This window comes from Equus caballus, chromosome 22, assembly GCF_041296265.1.
Source record: "Equus caballus isolate H_3958 breed thoroughbred chromosome 22, TB-T2T, whole genome shotgun sequence".
In the NCBI taxonomy this organism is placed as follows: domain Eukaryota; kingdom Metazoa; phylum Chordata; class Mammalia; order Perissodactyla; family Equidae; genus Equus; species Equus caballus.
The window spans coordinates 41,430,468-41,454,448 of NC_091705.1; positions in this window are offsets into that span (position 1 = coordinate 41,430,468).

The window sequence follows — 23,981 nt, forward strand, 5'->3', positions numbered from 1 at the left end:
CCTTTTAAATCAAAGAGAAGTCTATTTTGGCTCTCCATGTTAAGTAGACCCAGAGACCTGACATTTTGTGTTTATTTGAAATGATAAACTTAATCATGAGCGAAATGTTAAGAGATGACAGAATTGGCCACAGTAAGGTCACATCGTGTCCCTGCCAAACATAATACAAGCTCTCGCCTTCACTGGGTTGCCAATCCCTGCCACAGGGGGCCCGAGGCACTTGCAAATGGGGACCGGAGTCTGTCTATGTGATAATTAATCCATGGCGCTCAGTAAAGACTGCCAAATCTGCCATATGGCGGTTTTATGACCTGGACTGCTGTTATCTCTGGAGAAAGCTAACATCATAATCTCATTTACTTGTTATCTGTGATTTGAACTTGTACTTCTACAGGGTAAAATGTAAGCACAGTTAAGAGGCCCAGAATTCCAGAGCCTTGAGATGTACCTACCGAACTTCTACCACAAAAGCGTGCAGGAAAAGCCCCAAAACTCTGACCTGGGCACCTGGGTGTGCCCTGACCTTACAATGCTTCAGCCCCATGAAGAAATCTGATTATATTTTATAAGGACTCAACTCTATGTGTATTAGAAACACCTGACTTGAGAAGGCAAGAGGGACTGCCTTCCAGAAACATCATTGGGTAGAATCACCTTTCTCCCTCTTGTATTTCTTTGGAACGTGCTGGGTAGATATTCTGGATCAATTTTTTTCCATAGTGACATCTAGTTTGGGTGATGGAGTCACCTGTAGGACTTTCAGAGGTGTGTTTAGACTTTGATGAAATCTCGAAAAAATTTTGAGAAGTAAAGCTTGAAATTAATTCATAACTGCTATGACTGCAAATGGCACACTGTAATAGTTGCTCACTGGGGCTCTGCCATGGAGGAGAAAGGCTGTAGGCTATTCTCAAATGCAGGTCTCTGTGTGCACCTGCATCCTTTTCTCTTCTACTCAAAGACAGACATTAGAAAAGATGAAGCTGGTGCAGATCTTAGGCCACACGCACATTTGTAAGAAGAAACATGACATCTCTCATGTTCTCTAAGTCATCTTAATTTCTATCCTGAGCCTTGTGGTAGAGAGCACCAGTTGCTTTCCTAATATCTATCCTTCCTTTGTGACAAATATCGAATTTTATTCAGGATGATAGTGAGCCCAGCTAAAAGGCAACATTTCACAGCTACACTTGAAGCCAGCAGTGGCCATGTAGTACATTCTGGCCAATGAAATGAAAGAGCAAGTCGATGTGAAAGTTAAAAATGAGACATCTAACTCTTCTTCGCCTTTCTCCTACTTCCTTTTTTTTTTTTTTTTTCCTGGAATGCTGATGCAATGGCTAGAGCTCTAGGAGTCATAATGGACACCCAGAGAGAGCCTAAAGTTGGAGACCTCTTGCTAAGAATGAAAGAACAGAAAGAAAGGAGCCTGAGCTCCTGGTGATGCACATGCATCACAGCCATGAAGATTGCACATGCATCCTCCTTGTTCTAACCACAGGATGGCTTTTATTTTTCTGTCTCTTGGCACCACATCTGCCCTGGTTGCACAAAGAACATTCCACTCCTCCTAAATCTTTCTTATTTGAAGGAAAACTCATAAAACTGCCTCAGGCCCCTTTATCTGGATCCCACTCAAAGACACACTTTTCCTTACAGAAAAGTTTAGGCATCAAAGACAGAGACTCCCATGATCCCACCACATTGACATGGTTCTAAGCCTGCCGTGAGTGTGGTGGCCCAGGTTATATGTAGGCAGATATAAGCTTATATGTATGCTAACTCATTATTATTATATTTTAAATCATTACAAATTTCAGTACCTTATTATGGGCAATGATTAGCTCGCAACCCACTTCACAACAGACTATAACGTGTCCATGTGTATAAACACTATTATTGACAACTGCTCGAATAAGATGTCCTCTTGGAGCTGCCTCATAATCTTTCAGTGTAGAGAATAGAGGCCCCCTGTTCTAGTGCACCAAAAGTAGAGGCAATGCCATCTGCCAGGCGAAGATATAGTTGCCATGTGAAACTCTCAAAGGTAGAAGCGTAAAAGCCCCAAGAGAGGCTCAGACCTGGAAGCTGCCATTCCTCCTTTGAGTAAGTTTACATCCATGTGTACTTTAGAGCCATTTGGAGAACAAGAAACAGGAGAACGTGGCTGGCCATAGGTATCACCCATGTATATGCATATATACACACAAACACATACAGAGCTTTGAATACATAAATACATATATTTATATGTACATATATCTTATTGTTATTATTATTATTGCGTTATCACATATGCATTGCTATTTTAATTCTCTTCTTATCTCCTAGAGCTCTCTTTTGCAAGAATAAATTGAGCTCAAATTGATACACAGTGAAATGCACAGATCTTAAGGAATCCCATGAATTTTGGCTAATGAGGGCCCTGATGTAACCCCAGTCAAGAGAGAGAACATCTCCGTGGCTCTAGGCAGTTTTTGAGCGATATATTAAAGGGGTGGTTCAGAAGCCTTAAAAACGTGTGCCGGCCCGCAGCCCTTCAGGATGCGGACTGCCCTGTTGTTGACAGGGACTTGAGCTGGGGTGTCTGGGAGGGAGGGCAGGGCGTCGTGCTCGCAGGAGGATCTCAGACCCCTGACCTTTCTCCCGTTGATCTTTTGTGTGGTCACTCTTATCAAGAAATCATGTCAGGCTGTTTTCCACAGAAATATTCTGATTCTGTGACCCAGATCACGTGGCCCGCGATAAATCACCCTCATCGTCCCTTGGTATTTTGAAAACTGATGAAACCGCTGATTCTTGGCTCCTTACTTTGTATGCAAATGATGAATTATAGATGGGAAATAGGAAAAAGAAGGTTTTCCCTGGTTTGCCGGTTTGAAGCGAAGTGGATTAGAGAAAGAACACTGCTACTCTTGACTATTTATTGTGACATTGCTTAGAAAAATTCAAACCCCAAAGACTCCAAATCTCTGGGGACATTGTTAGCCTTCTGCAGGAATTATTAAAATGTACAGAAATGTAGGCGCCGCACTTTATAATAATTAATCAGGGCCTGTTGATTAATAAAGCTCATTTTTTAGTCTCGATGATTCCGAATATCATACAAAGGACAGTGTCCTTGTCATTTTGATTAAGAAACCAGACTTTGTGCTGGAAAGAAGTACAGGAACAGTGTGCTTCCTCCGTCTCCCCATAAAATAAATATTGAATGAGAATATTAACTCGTTAACCTTGACAACAATTTGTAATTTTCATAAGGGGGAAAAACTCGCATATTCAGCAAATAAATCGCTGCGGGGATTTCAGGAAAACAAATTGGAGAGAATGAAGAATGCTACCATATGAATTCTGTCATTTTTATGGGCCAGGGTGATTAATTTGTTTGTTTAGGTCCCTCAATTAAGGCCACAAATAGTGTAAGGTGTCGGGAGCAAGTTAACTGTTCCGTCTGGTGGGGAACAGTCAACTGTGAGCGGGAAAGAAAGGTCATTTGGAGGAAGTGAGCAACTTGGCCCCCAACCCTGAGTCTTAATACTCGGCCAGAAGCACTTTACCTGGGGTTAGCTGCTGAAGCTGTAATTTCACTCTATTAATAGTTTAAAGCTTGTTTTAACAGATAACCTCTTTCACTGGGCCACTACACGGGAAAATCATTAGGTGGAATTAGCAGTACCAGTCACAGCTTTTCCAGGGTTATCTAATTATTTTGAACTCAATTTAACCAGGAATAGAGATAAAATAAATAACCCATGAACTATTTACCCTGCCGGTGAGAAGGCTTCTTTTGTCCATTAAAAGAAAGGAAGAGAAGAATTCAAAAGCATTTGAGGCCGAAATCAAAGCCCTGTTTTCCGAATTTTGCAATCATCCTAGGGCCGCAAGATACCTTTCTTCCCTCCTGTGACCTTTCACACTCCTGCCCCTGAGGATGTCATTTGTTGAGATTTTTGCCATTATGCATGTGTTAAGCGTTCTGTTTTCTCCCAGCTAGCTTGGCTTAAAATTTACAGCCTAGGGACTTTGCATAATCCACTTTTTTGTTTGTGAGGTTTGTTTGTTCTTGCTGGCTCCACTACCATTCCCTCTGGAGGGGACTGAAGATTTAATACGGTTATTTTTAATTTTACTTGAACATCGACTTTTTGAAGAAGCAGGAATTAGTATGTTTGTGGGATGGTAGAGTGGAAAATCAAGTGATGTGTGGTTCATATCTTGCTCAGAACAAAGTAAACAAGATGCAGAGAAAATGATCCTTGAAGTGGGAAGATGGGTGATTTTCTGTGGCACCTCACTATAATGTCCACCCTGGCTTTGCCACTCTCTAGCAACAAGTTCTTAGTCAAGTTCCTTTATCTCTAGAGCCTATTTCCTGTTTTGTAAAATGGGGCTGATAGTGTCTACATTATAGGGTTGATGTTAAGATATATGAGATGCTTATGAAGTGGCTACACAATATCTGGTACATAGTTCCATATTCAAAAAATGTTAGCCATTGATAATAATGATGAAAGCGGAGGTGTTTGCAGCTTGAGAATGACAGAAGACTAAAAAGACAAGAAAAGAAATTGGACAGTTAACGGAGTTAGTCTCCAGGGCAATAGGAAGAATATCAAGAATGGAGGTGAGGAAACTGGCTCTGGATTACAGGAGGCAGAAGGAAAGAGAGCATATGTAAGTTTGGAAATGAAGGAGAAGAAAGATGAATGAGTCCATGTGTTAGAATCCTCTTTCCAGTTGTGTGCTCGCTAATCAGGTGAACAAAATCAGTGCTGAAAGGGAAGACACTTACGGAGTACGTGGAAGATGAGAAATGGATGTGTTGAGGAATGAGAAAGGCGCTGACCTGGAGTCCTGGACAGCACACGAAGAAAGCTTCTGATCTCACTAACAAATCAGTGAATTAATGTGCGTTACAGACCTCTCCATAAAGAAGTCTTCATTGGAAGGGTCATGGAAGACAACCACTGGGCAAATTCGTTCCTTGATGATATCAAAGGCTTGATCTTGGACGAGGAATAACAAGCAAAAGGTTGATGGCCAACTCTGCATTATTATCTGCTGCAGAAAACCATCTCATTGTGGTACACAGTAGGTACTCCATAACTACTTATTGGGTGTTGACTCTTAACTGTCTTTGGTGTCTCAGAGCTTGGGTTTCCGCCATCGCAATTGGTGTTCAAGAGAAAAAAATATGAGCAACAAAATACACAAAGTAGTATAAGCCGAAGTGTGAAATAGATATCCATGAGTCCCTACTGATATAAACGATTGGATAAACAAATGAATGGGGGAGAATGGACAAATACCCCATGTGGAAGCATTCCAAATAGTTCACGTAGGTACTCCATTCTCAAGAAGGTGGAACGTAACTCCCCATTTCTTAGGTGTCGGGTGTGCATAGTAACTTCCTCCCAAAGAGTACAGTATGGAAAAGTGGAAAAAGGCTCACTTTATAGTGGAAACACCTGACAAACACGACCTCAGCCAGGTGATCCAGGCTAATATTTACATTGGTTAGCTGTGTTGATAGTATGTACCCTTGATAGGCTGTGATGAAAATGGCACTTTGCCTCTTTGGTATTCCTCCCCCAAAATCCATAACCTCAATCTGTTCATGAGAAAAACAGCAGACTAATCCCAATTAGGGAACATTCTACGAAATATCTGACCGGTACTTCTTGAAACTGTCAAGGTCATCAAAAATAAGGAAAGTCTGAGTAATTGTCACAGCCAAGAGGAGACCAAGGATGACCACATGATGATCAGGTGTATTGTGGTATCTTGGACTGGATCTTGGAGCAGAAAAAGGATATCAGGTAAAAACCAGGGAAAACTAAATAAAGTGTGGACTTTATTTAATGATAGTGGATTATTATCTGTTCGTTAACTATGACAAATGCACCATACTAATGGCAGATGTTGAACTGGATGTGGGGGATATAGGAACTCTCTATACTGTCTTTGTAACTTTTCTGTAAATCTAAAACTATTCTAAAATTAAAAAGTTTATTTAAAAAACCCCAAACAATGGTGAATCTTTATAGAGGGTGATGAATGAGGAGTGAGGCTAAGAATTGAAACAAGTGTTATCTGTTTAGCATATGGGAAGGGAGGAGTCCACTTCCTAAAGGGAGATCAGAAGTGTCAGTGTTCACTGAAGCAGAGAGCACACCCTACCTTCTGTTGCTGAAACAAAGGTATACTTTGGGAAGATTCTCAAACACAATAAGAGAGATGTACTTACCACCTTAAAAAATTCCAGGCTGTCAACCAGAGACTTCTAATACCCCTCTGCCTTCTCTTCTTCCTCTTCCCTTGAGGTAATTTACTTAAATTCCCTTTGAAAAGAGTACTTAACTTCTGTGTTTCATGGAATTGTTGTGAGGATTCACTGAGAGAGTTCATATAAAGCTCTTAAAACAGCATCTAGCTCACAATTACATTGTAAATGTTAGTTTTCATAGTTCCCGCTTCTTTCCTTAACAATATAATTCAAATATTGTTTAAAATAATAGACCTAACATTGTTAAATCATCCTTTAATTGTTGAAAAATTTAGAGTATTGATAACTTTTTTGGATCGATATATAAAGCTTTGGTTAACATCCTTGTACATAATATTTGCTCCTTTGATAACTTCCTTTGGATAAATGACCAGAAGTGGGATTATTATAAAGTCAAAGGATATGAATGATTTTAAGCCTCTTGTAGCATCTTGTGAAATTGCTTGCAGATAAAGAATAAACCACTTTATACCCTCGCAGGTAATATAAGATGTTCTCCTCCAGTGGGGTATATATGCTCTGGTCATTTCTTTTTCCCTACACCATAAACCCTTTTCTATGTTTAAGGAATCCCCTTAGTTTTGAGGTAGAGGCTACCACCCCCAATAGCTGCTGAAATGGTCATATGCTCACTTCTCCATGCTGCCTTGAAGCTGAAATGTCATCCAGGCTCTTCCAATGAGATGCCCAGGCCTGCCCAGAATTTAAAAGGGAGCTGGTGGTACAAAGAAGGAAGGGGCTGCAGGGACATCCTCCTGGCAGCTGTGGGGTTCTGAGCTCAGCTCAAGTTCCTGGGGAAACACTGGCAGGGGCTCAGGCAGCAACCAAGGTCCTGGGGTACTGACAGGACATGCACAAGCACCTAGTGCCGGACCAGTTCTCCATGTCACTTGAGGCCATATGCATGGCTGCCAGCCCTGGACTTCATTCTCCAGCATTCCCAGAAATGCTGTGAATGACCCAATCACATTACAACCCATTACCTTCTTGGTACAATCAGCCTAAATAGATCACTTCTGCTTGCAGGGAAGACCCCTAATGTTTATATACACCATCTTACCATCCCTCAACAGCATTGAGCATCAAAACAGTTTTCATCTCTATACATATGTTAAGTGAACATCTGAAACCTCTTTGTTTTAATGATCACTACTGAGTTTGAGAATCTTTTCACGTCTTTACTGCTCAGCTGGATTTTGCACTCCACTTTTTTCCCCATGGAATATGCTCCCTTTTCCCCCATAGTACATGAAGGTAGGGAATCTCAACAAAGGAAGAATATACAAAATGATAGACCATTGCTCTCTGGCAGGGAGTATTATTTTTTTTTCTTCCACTTTCCTGTATTTTTTTCTTAATAGTAACGATATGGAACATTTCGTGTATAATTTCCATGGGCTAACCAATTTTCTAAGGGCTTTCCATGCACTATTCCATTTAATCTTCAAAACTCCCATCCGATGAGGTAGATAGTATCTCCATCCCCATTTCCTGGATGAGAAAACTGAGCCATAGAGAGATCATTAACTCATCTAAGATTACCCACCTAACAAGAGTCAGAGCCAGGATTGTAACACAGGAAGCCTAATTATAGAGATGGAACTCCTTCTCATTTTACTAAGCTATATATTATTTCTACGTTGATTAAAAATTACCACCCATCAGAAAAACCCCAAGAATGACCATACAAGCAGATCGTCAAAATCACTGACAAATCATTACCAGAGCCAGTCTGTTATTGGTGGTGGTTGTCTTAACATAGGCATTGGCAAAGGATTTCAGGTTGTGCATTTTAGTCCAAATTCAAAGTTTTCTGGAGACCGATGGAACCTGCAACTTTTTGTACGTATACTTGCAGTAGCTTATTAAAATGAGGCAGTGGGGAAAAGGCGGAGGGAGGCAGTCATTCATTTATGGCAGGTTTCATTGACTAACACCAGCGACAGTTTCTGTTCTGCTTTTGTTTCTCAAAGTGCTAATAGCAAGATCGTGTCCCTGCAATCCTATTACTGGTGGCAATGGAACATAATCAAGCAGCACCTGCAGGATAAGTCAAAAGATTAAATTAAGTTGGGATTTGAATCCCCACTAAACACAGAATCAAACAAAGATTAGATTTCTGGACCCCAGTCTCAGAATGGCTTTCAAGGGCTTCTCTTCAGCAGCAACAAAAATATATCATTATTCACTTTGACCACTGGCAGGCTAGAAGGAAATGCAGACAAAGAGAGATGAAAGAGAGAAGGGACTGCAACACTGTGGAGTCTCGTGTTTTATTCCCTGAGTATGTTCCGACTCTGCAGAGCGTGTTCATTTCCTGACTGACCCTGGAGAAGACCTGTGCTGAATTCATATTTGGCGCCAAGGAGAAGGATGTGTATTTCCACCCTTGACAGAATCCTGACAGTCTCATCTTGATCCACTGTTCTGCTCCCGAACATGAAGTCAAATTAGCATAAGACTCATTTTGGTTTGGAAAAGCTACTAAGAAGAAATTCTGAAAAAGCTGCAATTTAAGTAAGTATTGGCCTTCAAGATGTGAAAACTCAAAAAATTGGAGGGACGAGGAGGGTTTTTCCTTTCTTAGCTTTTCCTTTTCCATTTCCTATTTTTGTTGGTGGTGGTCTTGCTGTTCCTAAATATATTATATGATCACCTTTTTTAAGCAGACTAAATTATATGCACTCAAGGATTGGCAGTGATTCTTGAAACTGGAAATGTTTGTTCACGCTCCTGGCTTTCTTTGTGATGCACTTCCATCAAGGGCAGTGTGCTTCCTGGAGACCCCCTGACTCCAAACTACCTTTGACAGTTCTTCTAGAGATTTCACTCTTCTTATGGTCTTTTTTATAAAGAAACAAAGGTTTAACCACTTTCTAAGATTACAGAACCAGAAAGCCATACTAAAGTGAAGGTACCAATTGGTGCCTCAGAAAATTTACAGATTTCTGCACATCAATAACCTTCAGAACCACATTTGCATCTGACAACACCGAGAACCTACCTGTTGTGTAACAGATGGAAATTAACAATATCAACTATTATGAGAATAACTGAAATGTATTGATCACTTAGTGCATATTGGGCACTCTTCTTGGAACTTTACATGTATTAACTCATTTAATTCTAATAACAACCTTATGAGGCAGGTTCAATTAGACACTGATTTGGAGAGACCAGTTGCCCAAATTCCCACAGCTGGCAAGCAGAAGACTTGGGGTTCAAACCCCAATGATTGCGCTCCTAATGACTATAGAGTACTTCCTCTGCGGGGGATGCTGAGAGCCACTTTATAGTATGTATTCTCATTTTCTGCCTTTGTATCATATTCACAATTTCAATCAAGCAAACAATTTCCCTCCTGGCAGTAGAAGCTTACATCCATTTATTAGAGAGTCAGATCAGCCCATTGTAGTGACCATTATGTCTTGCCGCCTGCTCAGAATCCTAACTACCCCTGCTCTGCTTTCGGGGTGCCATTCCTTTCCCTGTAATTACTAGGTTAGAGGGACTGTCAACCAAACTTCCCCAGCATCTCTTGGCCAAGAGATGGGCATGTGACCCAAGCTAAACTAAGTGGATTCATTTCCTTGCAATTTGAATCTTGAAAAGAATGACTCCAGCCCTGGCTCTTCCGGGCCCTATCCATCAGTTTCTCCTCTGTGGGTTTATGGAGCCGTCCTTGTTCTTGAACTTTCTGAGACCTGATTCTACAGCTTTCCTTTTGATTTTGTGTCCTATTACATACTCTTCCAATAAAGTCTCTCTCTCGCTCTCTCTTTTTTTTTTTTTTTGGCTTAGCATAGCCAAAATGGATTTTTGTTGTTAGCAGCCAAAGAGTCCTAATGGATATACCTGTCAAGATGGACAAGTGTTAAAGAAAAAAGAACATTTCCCCACAGGAGTCCTTCTCATGCATTCCCAAAATTAAATATAACGGTGAAGAGTTATTTATTGAGTGCTTATTGTATGCAGGCACTGTGCTTACGTGCATTCTTTACAGATGAGGAAACTGACCTAACAAAGTAAAATGCCAGGGGAAGGAGATGGATGGGTTGGAAGACCTCACAACAAACGGAGCCTCATTCCAGGAGCCTCATCCCAAGGTAGAGTGTAGGAGTGGTGGGTAACTGGTGTCTGACTCAAAATGAAGACTGATCAAAATGAGCAACTGTAACATTTATAATTTACCAAGTGCTTTCCCGTGCAGGCTGTCATTTAATCCTTGAGACCACTCTGCACAGAGGCACTATGCCACCTGCCAGGAACCCTTTCTCCCCAGTCCTTGCTTTGGTTTCATCCCTCTCATCACTGAGGGCTCCACTCAAAAGTCACGTCCTATGAGAGGCCATCCTGACAAGCTCATGTAGAATGTTCACCCCTCTCAGTCGCTCACTCTTTCCTTCACTTTCCTCCTGGCTCTTATAACTGCCCGAAATTATATTCCTGTGGTTTCTCGTGTATTATGTCACCCCATTAGCATGCAAATCCCTGTGACTATCTTGTTCACCTCAGTATTTTCAGCACATTATAACTGTTTCTGACACAGAGCAGACGCTTACTAACATTTAGCTTAATACATAAATAAAAGAATACATTTTTATGATTTTATAATTCGTCTCCATTTACAGCTCTGGAACTGCTGGCTGTGTAATGGTGATTACGTTACTTCACCTTAGTAAGCTCTGCTTTTTCATCTGTTAAATGGGGACAGTAAGACTGCCCCTGGCAGGGTGGTTGTTAGACTTCCGTGAAGTGATAAACATAAGGCATTTAGCACGGTGTCCAGATACAGCCAGAGATCAGAGGGAAGGGAAGTGGAGCAGACACTTGCAGGAAGGAAACTACTCTTTACTCATCGACTATTTGGACAGACTACATTTGACTCGAGCACAAAAATGCAAAATTATATGGTCATGGGTGGAAAGGGAGATTTTTTAATATTGGAAATTTAAGGCAAATTCAGATGCTGGGAAGTAAAATATTTAAAACTTGATTTTTAACATCCTGCATTGATGTAAATTTACTGTGTTGGGACTCTTTGGTTCCAAGTTTGGTTCCACATTAAAAGAGCTAAAGCACAAAAGAACATTCATATCACTGAAACAGCCAGGGCCAATCTGGCAGGGCTCGGTCCAACGACTCAGTGATATTGGCAGAATGTATCTCTCTTCATCTCTCGGCTTTGCTTCCCTCTGGGTTGGCTTCTCACTCAAGCAGCCATTTCGTTACATGGTTATCCTCTACAACATTAGACTCAGAACCTATCAGCTAAAAGCCCTGGTGAACTAAAAGCATGTCTTCCTCTATATTTCCAGCAAAAGTCTCAGTATTCTGTCTCCTTGGCCTGGTTTGGGTCTCATGACATCTCTAAACTAATCATGGCAGCCAAGGGGATGGATTGTTCTGATTGGTCTGGCCTGGGTTATGTGTCCAAGCTTGGAGCCATGCATAGAGTCAACTACCTGAGCTAATATTGGAGCAGGAATGACCCCCTAAAGGAGAATTGGTGTGCTGTTACCAGACGGGGAAAATGGAAGCCTGGGTAGACCCAGTCAACAGCCAGCTACTGCACTTGCCTAGGTAGCACTAGATGATAGCTCCGAAGATGATGATTCTGATGATAAAAGAGCAGAAAGTGTGACGTTGAGTGATTAGACCACTTGTGCGAGATTCCTCATCTAGAAATGGGGTGACCAACCATCCCAATTTGCCTGGGACTTTCATTGCTAAAACTGGGAAGGTCCCAGGCACACTGGAATGAGTTGGTCACCCTATCCAGAAGGCACCATTAGAACAATGCCTCAAACTCTGCTTGGCGCTGTCTTTCTTCTTCCTCTTACCCTCATGCCCCAATCACTCGCCAAGCTTTTCCTGAGCACTTTCCACAGTCCTGAACTAGGCTGAGCACTGGGGATTCACAGATGAAAGGCTGAGTCTCTTCTACCAAAAAAGGACAAATAGACAATAACAAGACAGTGGGAATTCTAATGCAGTAGGTCCGTCATAATATGCAATTGTATTGGAAAGTGACCTACGCCTGGTGGGGGTTGTGTGTGAGTCTGGGCATAAGAACACACCCAGAGGAGGTAACCTGTGATGTCAGTTTTGAAGGAGAAATAGGATCAAGCCCAAGATTCCCGACTCTAAGTAAATGGTCTTTCCATTAAGCTAGACTGTAAAGTATGGGTTACATCAACAGAAACACAGAAAGATACTTGGTTCTCCCCAGGAGTGACCTCCACTTGACTGATAGCTTAAAATATGCAATAGGAGTGGGGATGTACACAGATGTGGACACAACCCCACAGAAATGTGTGTGTTCATCTGAATTTTAGAAGACTGATGTCTGGCTGTGTCTGCCCTTCTCCAAGAAAGATAACAAATGTCTGCAAATTTTGGTCCTCTCTGCCTCTCGTTGAGCCTCCCACTATCCCCATCCGCACAGCACTGTAGCACCCACACCATAAGGTCTCATAAGCTTTCCTGCTGCTAAGAACTCCCCTTGGGCTTGGCTCTTATCCGAGAGCAGCTGAAGGACGGCTCTCAAGACAAGCCCCAAATATCAACTCAGCCCTGAAACAAACACATACACATACCCCGTGTGAAAATTATTCTAAACATCCTGCTATTTCAAAGAGATTGTACATAAAGGAGAATTTGAGTCAGGGAAAAACCAAAGCATTTTGTTTCATAAATAGAATTGGTGTGGGAGTTGATTGTTTTCTCTCCTGAGGGATAAACATTTTAATTTAATAACAGTCAGAAAGTGCCTAAATGTTCTTGAGGAAAAAATATGGTGTTCCTAGGAAGCAGAATCTATTCACTTTGCTGAATACTTGGAATGAGGCATTTCACCCCAGTGTTACTCAAAAATATCAACCAAAAGTTTCTGTGTCGAAATTTACTGATAAAAACAACTGTAGTTATCACTTATTGGGAGATTTTTACATGTAGCAGGAGCTGTGCATATGTTATCTGACTTATTCCCCATGTCAAGCTTATGAAATAGGGATCATTGTAATTCCCGTTTTGCACGAGGGTAACCTGAGGCTAAGAGAAATCAACTTGTAAGTAAGGGACAAGCAGGAATTCAAACTCAGATCTGTCTGTCTGGGCCCGAAGTTGTATTTGTATTTGTTACCACTTACAGGGCAGGTCTGTGTGCAACACCTTCCAACAGCCCCATCTAAGGTGGGACATAAATTCATAAGAGGAAAAGAAATTGAAAAAAGAACCAAAATAGAAAAATGAGTTTACACAGTATTTATTAAGAGAATGCTGTCACAGCTAAGGCAACGGACAGCGAGGTGGCCAGGCTAAGGAAATAAAATTATATGTGTTAATAAAAATTAAAAGCATATCTTGGCATAAATAGAATTTGGTCGTATCGGAGGTAGATTGCTTGTTTGTTGCTGGACCTTTGTGAAGAGTCTGGTTGTTTTCCATGTATGTGCATGAAATAATACAGGCTTAAAAGGGCACAATCAGGGCTGTTTAAGTTAGTCACTCCGTCACTTCATCTATAGCAGCTCTGTTCTGCCTTCATCTTTTTGGCCTCTGTCTATAGCCAGAGATAACCCATTCAAGCCAGTTTTCATGAACCACTCAAGTTCAATCAACAAGTAAGGACCTGACTATTATTATTATTATTATTATTTTTAAAGATTGGCACCTGAGCTAACAACTGTTGCCAATCTTCTCCTTTTTTTCCCTAATTCTTCTCTCCAAAGCCCCCCAGTACATAGTTGTAGATTCTAGTTGTGAGTGCCTCTGGTTGTGCTATGTGGGGTGCCGCCTCAGCATGGCCTGATGAGTTGGTGCCATGTCCACTCCCAGGATCAGAGGCAGTGAAACCCTGGGCCACCGAAGTGGAGCGTGTGAACTTAGCCACTCGGCCACGGGGCCGGCCCCCCTGACCATTATTAATGATAATAATGCCTACTATTTATGGAGTGCTTATTCTATGTCAGGCTCTTGTCTAAACCATGCTTATTCTTGCTGCTATGAAAAGTGGATTGTTGAGGGACAAAAATAGAAGTAATGAGACTAATTGGGAGGGCAGTTGCAATAATCCAAGTAAAGAATTTTGGTTGGTGGTGGTGGAGATGGAGGGAAAAAAACAAATGAGGGCCTTTTTGTGATCAGAAGATTTTCTGATAGATGGCATGTGGGGAATGAGGCCAAGAGAGGACTCAGGATGACTTCCAGCCTTCAGCTTGAGAAACTGGGTAGATGGTACTTCCATTTACTAAAACATGGAAGACCATAGGAGGAACATTTTTGCAGAAAATGTAGAAAGTTCTTTTAAATATATGTTAAGTTTGAGATGCATATGTGGTCATTCAAGTGGAGAAGTCAATATATAGTTGGACAGATAAATGGAAGTCAGTGAAAAAAAATCAGAGCTTGAGATAACGTTTGGAAGTCACCGACCATGGGTGATATTTAAAACCATTGCACTAGATGAAGTTGCCCTAAGGAAAGAGGGCACTTAGGGAAGAGTAGAGACTTCGAGAACCCTGCCCTGGAACAGGTCAACATAGTGAGGTAAAGCAGACAATGGAGAATCAGCAAAGAAGATGGAAAAAGTTAGACAGGGAGACAACAGAAAAGCCCACAGGAACAACAGGAGGAGAGATTTAAGAGGGTGGATGGGGTGAGTAGTCAACCGTGCAAGATGCCACTGATGAGTTGAGTAAGATGAGGCCAGAGCCATGAGTTGTGGATCTGGAAACATGGTGAGAATTCCTGAGAAAGGAAAAACAACTTTAGTGGGATGATGGGAATGGGAGCCTCAGTGGAGAGTGGAGGAGAGAACAGAGCTTTCTCTCCAACAAGGATACAGAAAGTGGGTGGGGGGCTGGCCTGCAATAGCTTAACAACCTGCACGGGAGGTAAGGACGTAGGAAGTGTACAACTCTACTGAGGAGTTCTGCTGTGAAGGTGAGCCGAGGACAGGGCTCATTTTGGAAGGTACTGTGGAGGAAAAAGCATTTTTGCTTGCCTGTCATACTCAGGAAGTGGTTAGATCTTTGCAAAATTTCTCCTGCTTGAGTGCCAAAGGTCATGGTACACAGAGAAATGCTATAGCCCTCAGAAGCCAAGATGTTGAAGAATACTTGCTGTGATGTTTCTAAGGAGTTTGAACTTTCAGTTGCCATCGATTAAGTAATTTCCTAACTAATGTTCAACTTTCCTGAATTCGTATTTTTGTCATGATGTCGCACATCCTTGACACCTAACTATGCATACAAGAAAGAATTGTATTGCCAAATTCCCACCATATATGCTTATACATACGCATTTGTGATAGCCATAGGTACACATCCCTTAAAACACATCCATCGATTAACTCAGATCTTTTAAAAGAAAAACGTTAGAAACAAAAGGCCCCTCTATTTAGTCATAAATCAGCCCAAAGAATACTCACTTGATGTGCTAAGGGACCCTAAAGAGGACAGCAGCCACCTGGCAAACAACCCATTAGATTAAAACAAAAATGTCAACACAAGCAAAATATGTGAAGTTGTTGACCATTGACAGACAGCCTGTTGATGGGCATCTATTTAGCTTTCAAAGCAGTCTGGCAGATAGATTAAAAAAATCCATCAGACCTGAAAAGCCTTAACAGACCAAATTTCCCTGGGGGGTCTTTCTATATGGTACTTATCATTTTCAGAGCAGTGATAGCTCTGATTGTCTCAGGCATCATTAGCCTAAATAGAGTAACGATGCCAATGTGGGGAGTCATCTTAAACACATAATCTGGGGCACGTGTGCACGCACACGTGTGTGTGCATATTGCATGGTTTCAGCTCTGCAACTCGTAGGGTTGTGCTAATTTCCATGGCTTCATTAGAGCTTTGCACTTGGTAATTATCTTCCTGCCATCACCAAGTCCCTTCACGCGAGCACACAGAGGGAACGGGCAGCCCCAGTGCCCCTTTGTGAGGCACGTGTTCATTGTACAGAGTCTCACCCCGACCTCCATCAGCGACCACCTTCTGCTAAGAAAGTGATCCTTGTGCAGTTTCTTTGCCTGATGAAACTGTTTCCATATTCACTTGGCTTCCTAATTGGGCTTCGTACCTTTTGGAAAAAAAAAGTCTGAGTCGCCTCCAGCTTGGCAGAAGCTAAAGGGAGAAGCCATACAGACGTGGTTTCTGAAGGAGCAATTGATTTGTTTCATACACCACCTACCTTCCTTGAAAATTAAAAAAGCTCACCGACAAAGTGGCAATTGGTCAGGACCTCAGGAGGGCAAAAATACTGAAAAAAAATTAATTTCAAACTGTGAAACTCAGCCAGCGAGAGCTAATAGCCCCACTCCCGACACACAGAGTTCCCCTCCTGGTAAACGCAACAGAGCCTGGGTGTGTGTGTGTTTCCTGATGTTTTTTTTCTTTTAATGGGGGAAATCTACGAAGGCATATGTCTCTTGCCCTGATTTCATCATTCTCCCTACATGTGCTAAACGTCACTGCCATCTTTCTGAAGGAGAGTTTGCAATCCCAGTCCCCCATTATTTCCCGCACCAACAGTTCCACCACGGAGCAGACAATCGCTCCCGCAGTTCTCTCTAATGGTGGAAACATGGTAATTAACCACATCCCCCCAAATGTTGGCTGAATGGCTGGCCCCTAATTTGTGTACTTTCTGCAGAGGTTTCAGTGTCTCGTGAAATTTATTGCCATACTAAAGTCACCTTTTAAATTATGGATCATGATATTGGTATGCTGCTAAAAATGTTCACAGCATTGTAATTTTATGCACTGGCAATAAACATGAAAAATGCATTTTGAGGTTGTTTAACATTAAAAATAACGTTTTGGAAAATAAATTTGAGGAGAAATTTAGTGCTGAGGAAAAGGACCATATTCACAGTCCTGGAGATACAGATCTATAATCCAAAGAGTGCATTGGACGGGGACCAAATTTGCAGCCCAGATAGGTCAACAGCCAGGCACCGCAAGGACAATTAACTTCGCATAGGTTGGATTTAGATGGTGGTGGGATCCATGTCTTCCTGCCAACTCTCAGCTATCAAGGGCTCCCCTTATTGCTCTCTAAATGGTAGCAGAGTTTATTTCCTGAGCTGGCAGTTGATTGCTAGGCAATTGGTAGCGTTACAACAAATCACCTTGTTCGGGAACAAAAATGATACGGCACAAGCTGGCTTTCTGAAGAGCACTTGAACTTGGCCAACCGGGGGCAGCTGCTCGTGGACTTAACTTCACCTGAAGAGTTAATTCAGGGACTGGTGTCACAGCCATGGCACGTGGCTCTGCCCACAGATGCATGTCTTGTTCGTGGGGCCAGTGACCAAGGGAGAACAGGTCGTCGTGAGGGACGTCATGAGTCCAGATGACTAGGTCTGAATCCCATCACACATCTTAAAAGCTGGGTGACCTTGGGCAGGTTACTTACATCTTCTGTTCCTCTATTTCCCCATCTGTAGTGACAGGACATAATCCCAGGGTGGCTTTGAGGATTAAACTAGAAAATACATGTAAAAGCACATGCGCAAGGCATATAGTAAAGAACTAATAATATTGTCGATGATGACGATGACGATGATAGCATGATCTCATCCCACATCGCACTATATAAAAGTGATGATATGAGAGGAAGCAGAAATTGAGCCCAGAAATAATGAATTTCCTTTCTATTTCACCTCTCCTTTCTCTACTGGTAAAATTCCACTTAGTTTTCAAGGCTTAGCCTAGCAAGTGGGAATCTTTGCTGCGTAGCCTTCCTTCACTTCTCCCCCTACCTTGCCAAGGAAGAAGGATCTGCTCCATTGTTGGGTATTCCCATAGGTTGTGCCCAGAATTCATTTTTTTTTTCATTTTTCACATTATGATATATTTAACTGGTTATGTGACTCTTTTATATCACACTTCAAGCTGCTCTATACAGGAATATATTTTATTTATCTCTGTACCCACAGTGCACAGTGCGACCACTTGAAGAGTTTGCTTACTCTTTACATGCTCTTTAAACCCAGTGGGAAACAGATAAGAAAATTAGGAGTATTTTGAGGGGTATCTGCCCTTGGCCAAAATGGTTTCTTGGACCTCCCTGAAAATCAGGAATGGGAATGGATTTCCTTCAAATGTAAGATACCTGTGGAATCCGCACCCGGTCCCTCACTACATCAGAGAGGAATGTGAAGAAATGACACCTGTATGAATAGCCTTCTGACCGCTTTGGTCTCCAAGCTCCACTGGTATTGGGTATTACCTCCCAGTCTCGAAGGCTGAGAGGAAAGTTTGCAAGCCCAGATATCAACTAACTCTAGAGAAGGAAGGTATGTGCAAATATTCTTGTTTCCTTTGTTCATGACACATATCTAAAGAGCCTAAAACATACTCCAAAACCATGGTATCAGTATTTTTGTTAAAAGATTTGATGAAATGATATAAAGGTATACAAATGATATAAATGCCATAAAATGATATAACGAAAATCTGGATGGTTGGTACTGGGCCACATGAACAACAGTGGACATGATAATTAAGTTTTGGGGAGCAAATAAGCACCAGCTACTGTCACACTCCAAACAAAGTAGGCCGAAGGTGTTTTAACACAGTGGTTGCCAAATTTTAGCATGCCGCAAAATGATCCACGAACAACGTTTGGGATGCAGATTTCTGATGCCCACCCCAGAGACTGTTTCACGGATCAGGGTGGAGCCCAGGGAAAATTGTGAGCATACACAACCAATATGTGTTATTTATAAGTTTTATTCATGTACTACTATGCAATATTTTACACATTATTAAAATTCACAAAATAGAAATTATAATTCTATTCTAGTCTGTAAAGATAAGTGAGTTATTACTATTGTTTACATTCCCTAACGGATCTTCTTGGACACCCCTGGGGGTAAATGCACCCTGCTTTTGAGATAAGTGTTCCAAGCTAGTGCTTTTCAAATTTTCACGCACATATAAATAGCCTGGAGATCTTGTTTAAACGTAGATTCTGATTCATTAGGTCTGGGGTGACGTTTGAGGTTGTGTTTTTCTAACAGGCTCCCGGATGATGCTGATATAACTGGTCTGGGAACCACACTGTAAGTAGTGAGCATCTAAGCAGTAGCTTCTCTATTACTGACCTAAATCCCAATGCAAATAGAAGTTTTAACTGGTCAGGGCCATGTGTAGATTGGACAGAGAAGCTAAAGACCACGAGCCAGCTGTCCCCAAAGAACTTCAATCGGGAAGACTTTCTGTATTTAAGTTTCACTGATGTGGAGAAAGTGAAAAACACCAGAAATAAGCCTCCCCATCCTTAGCCTTTTATGTACTTTTCTAGAAGGTTCTCTTTCACCTTCTCTCTTGAATTAACAAGACAGTACTCCCTGAAGTCATAAACAATGACTTTCCTGGATGCAACAGTGGGTAAGATTATCCTCCCGATGAAGCCTTTGACAGGCAGCATCTTTGCAGCAAGCATTATGCCAGGTTTTATTAGTAAATTGGCCCTACAATGTTTCTTCTTACCTACAGATGTCCTAGCTCAGCAATCCTTCCCATAGATTGGAATGAACACATTTAAGAACGTCATGCTTGGCGGTACCAAGAACAATAATTAGACAAATTTAAAAATCATAAAGGGGTAAGTGTAATGCACTAATCTGTAGAGATTATTAAGTGGAAATAGGAAACTTAAATAATTTTTAAAATCATCCCAGAAGGCTACATTCTTCCTGATGCACAGACACTGCAATTAGGTTGCCGTGAAAAGCCCATTTCAGATGAAACGGGACTTCTTCAACGTGCTTATTCAATAGACCTGAAATGTGTTATAAGGAGCGATTTCCTCACCGCATCCTTCCGATTTGAATGAAATCAGAACTCCAGAATTTGCTACCTTTTGAGTAATTTCACAGCATGCCATGGACCAAAGACTTAGGGGGTGGTAGCCCGGAAGATGTAATGTGCAAAAACAAGCAACATCAGAAATCCTCTCAATGTATTTTAGTCAAACAGGGAAGCACCATGATTTTACAATAGTTACCTGCATGTCACTTATAAATCAGCCCTAAGAAGCAGCAACATACTTTGAGATGACTGGAAATCATGGAATAATATAGTGGTTAGGTTGTTAATGTTTAGATATATATGTATTCCTTTTAAAAAATTTAACCTGTATTAATTGCCCCACCAAGTTTGAAACGTCCTGTTCTTCCAAGCATGCTGGCTGTTGGAATCTCCTAGAGAAGCCTCAAAGAGCACCTAAGGGGAGGCAGATGTTTCCGGTGTCCGAAGACCTTGGTCTAACACAGCTGATCACATTGGCAAGTCTGGTAGGACCTCTTGTAGATTCACTTCCTGCCAGACAATGGAGAAAATAATAATTATTGTCCTAAACGATGAGAGTCAAATTCAACTTATTTTAAAGAGTTTAGCCCAAGGACACTCAATAAAACAGTAATTTATCAGTTTACTTCTAGATCCTGCATTAGGTTTCCCTATGATATTTACTTAGAGAAATATTTCTATTTTCTGTCTCCAGCTCAATTGTGTTGAGAATGCAATATTGATCAAAAAGGAAACCACTTTTGTTAGACAGAGTTTCCAGTGTTCGTTAAGAAATATAAATGAAGGTGGTCAATGTAGTGAAATGGAACGCTTGGAAAGACATTGACGGGGATGGGGAGGGGTGAGACAGACCAGACGGGGAGACTGTGATATCACCAAATATTTGCCACATTAAGACCGCAGCCCGGAGGGGAGCTAAAAGCACAGCTGGCCTCTGACTCAGCCGAGAGAGCAGAGGTCTCAGTCACAGAGGGACTCCTATCGACCCACTCCTGGTTTCGATGGCAGTGGGGCCCCTCTCAAGCTGTGGACATAAAAATTAGAACATCCACTTGCAGATGAAGTAAACAGTAAGTGGAGGAGCCACAACATGTTGGAGGAGCCAGCTGCACAGTGCAGAAGCATGGTCCCAGAAAGCACTAGGAAAAACTGGAGATGCCCAAGGAAAGGAAGGTTCTTTCGAGTATTTAACTGCACTTCGTGTACGCCCAGCTGACTTCGGTGATAAAGGGAATAAACTAAGTAATTTGCACCTCTTCTTTGCCTGAGCTGACTCTTAGAATGTCCACCCTTCTTCACAGAAGGAACTGGAGCAAAGTAGGAGAATCCACATCTGTAGCTCCTGAGAAGCAGGCTTACAGCTGTGCTGGTGTCTTAACTTACGCTCACATAACTTACATTCAAATATTTGGCGATGATATTGTAATCAGGACACGGGGTCGTTTATGCCTCCAAGACAGTGTTTTTGAAATTCTCTTTTGTTAAACCCCATGATGCTAATAGGCATGCCACCACCACCACCAACAAAATATCCATAATTAAATAAGTTTAGGGACTGCTGCTTTCTCTATCTCCATATTAGATATTCCTTTTATCGGCATATCAAAAGCTCCGAGAAGTTCTGCCCTAAAGAAACATGTTTAGGTTTTTATTTTTTGTCTAGAATTACCCAAATATAAATGAGCACAGAACGTTATCATAGAAAACTACTGGCTTTGCCCGGTGGGAAACTAGTTTCCCCTCCTCCTCGAGGGTGGAGCGTCCATATAAATTACTTGGAGGAGTTCTGCACGGGAGATTGATCAATTCTTCCCCATTGGTGTGTATGTATGTTAGTGTCTATTTATCCATCCAATCATTTATTTATATCAGTGTGGAAATTTATTTTATGCTTTGGGCTATAATCCAATGTTACTTTATTCATTTTGTTGCTCGTTCCCATTTTGCCCATAGGGCTGCAGTGGGCTAGAGCGGGAGGAATTCCCTACCCCTAGCTGGGATAGGGAAATGTTTTCTCCTGGAGAGAAGCCCTTGTTGTGAAGAACACACTGAGCTCATTTCACAAGGATTGCATTTTTCCTCCCTCTGCCAGAGCCAGGAGAGGCGCTCTCTCAGATCTTCATCTGAGATCTTCTCTCAGATGGTGTGGCTCTGGTTCGCAGAGGTAAAGCCCATGAAAGTCAGGGCTCTCCCCTAAGACTGAGGCCCCAGGATTTCTCACCCTCATACTAGTTCATATTCAGCCTCCAACAAATCTTCAAAATGACCAGTTAAATGTTCCTACCAGTTCGGGGCTCTTGCAGCTTTTACTTGGGTTAAGCAGATCTCATTTTGGCTCCGCATTTGCCTGTCTCTCCAGATTTTACGGTGGTGGTTTGCCCTGTGAAGTCAGTTCTCTGATGGGTCCAAAAACTCAGCTGGTTTTCAATTTGTCCAGGTTTTTCTTGCTGTAAGGATGGGGATGATGATTTCCAAGCTCTTTACTTATCAAAGCTGAAGTCGGAAGTCAGGCTGAGTATTTTTAAAAGTATTTGACTTGCTAAACATGAAAATGGTCATGTAAGAGGATATGGATTCACCAGAATGAACTTACACTCATTAGCACAGGATAAAATACCTTTCATCGTGCCACTAAAGATGGTGGATCAAGAGCACTGCTTTCACACGTACTGAAAAGTCACAGAAATGGGAAGGGAGAGTGCCATACCTCTATGCCCATGGCGCTTTCAGAAGAAAATGGGTAATCGTGCGAACTGGCTAGGTTTTAAATACACATGAAGACAGGTGATGCAACTTGAAGACCTTTGGCAGCCCCAGTGATTTATATGTAAGGCTGGCATTTTGGGAAAAGATACTGCCTTTGGGCCAGTGGAGAGTGTGTAGGAACAAAAATGCCATCTGTACAGGGGCAGATGCTGCTCCTCTGAATGTGCCTGTTGAATGAGACAGTCATATATATGAGACAAAATATAGACTCTAGAAATTTCCTAGAAAAAAACTTACTTTGTCGTTGGAAAGTGTACAGCATTAAGCCGTGAGCTCATTTTATTACGGCAGCATGATGACTGCGGTATTTCCTAGGCTCCAGTCCTTCAAAAGATATTTTCCAATTTTCCCACCTCCACATGCCTTTTCTACTAGTAGTCCCTAAATACTTTTCTCTAAGTTTCTTCTAAGGCTGTGTAAACTCCAATATACTTCCTTCAGTGTGAACTATCCCTCAAGACTTTGATGATCTAGTTATATGGCTGATTATACATTTTCTTTCTACGTAAATATAGAACCTTTAAGGTAAATTACATCCACAGATTTACTACCTAAGTATCATCCAACGTTGCAACAGTAATACAAAACCTAGGAAAACACAAGGTTAGTGTTAGAAGATTATTTAGCGGAGAACAGAAGCTCAAGAGAATGGAATAGAAGACAGGCAAGTTTCAATGGGTGGATGTGGAGGTCAAGAAAAAAACAGTATTGTCAATATTAACAGGTTGGATTGGAGCTTCACTGTATAGGGGAGAGTTGAGTTGGGGTGCCCCTGACTGAAATGGGGTCAACTGAGCACATCCACATATACATGGGAAAAGTTACGAAAGGAAGATATGACTATACCTTGACTTTCCTCATGAGTCTGCCTAAAGCTCATCATCTGATTGCTACTGGTACTGGAACCCCTGTGAAAAACCGGAAAACGTCTTCCTGTGACAACAAAGATAGACAGGAGTGGGAATTAAAAGCATAAAGAGATCTTGGGTGAGATTCTTTGCTCTTTTTTGATCTTTTAAAACTGGGCTTTAGGCTCAACTGTGTTGTGGGCTCTTGGTTCTCCGGATAGCAAACATGAGTTATCAAGAATCTGCCAC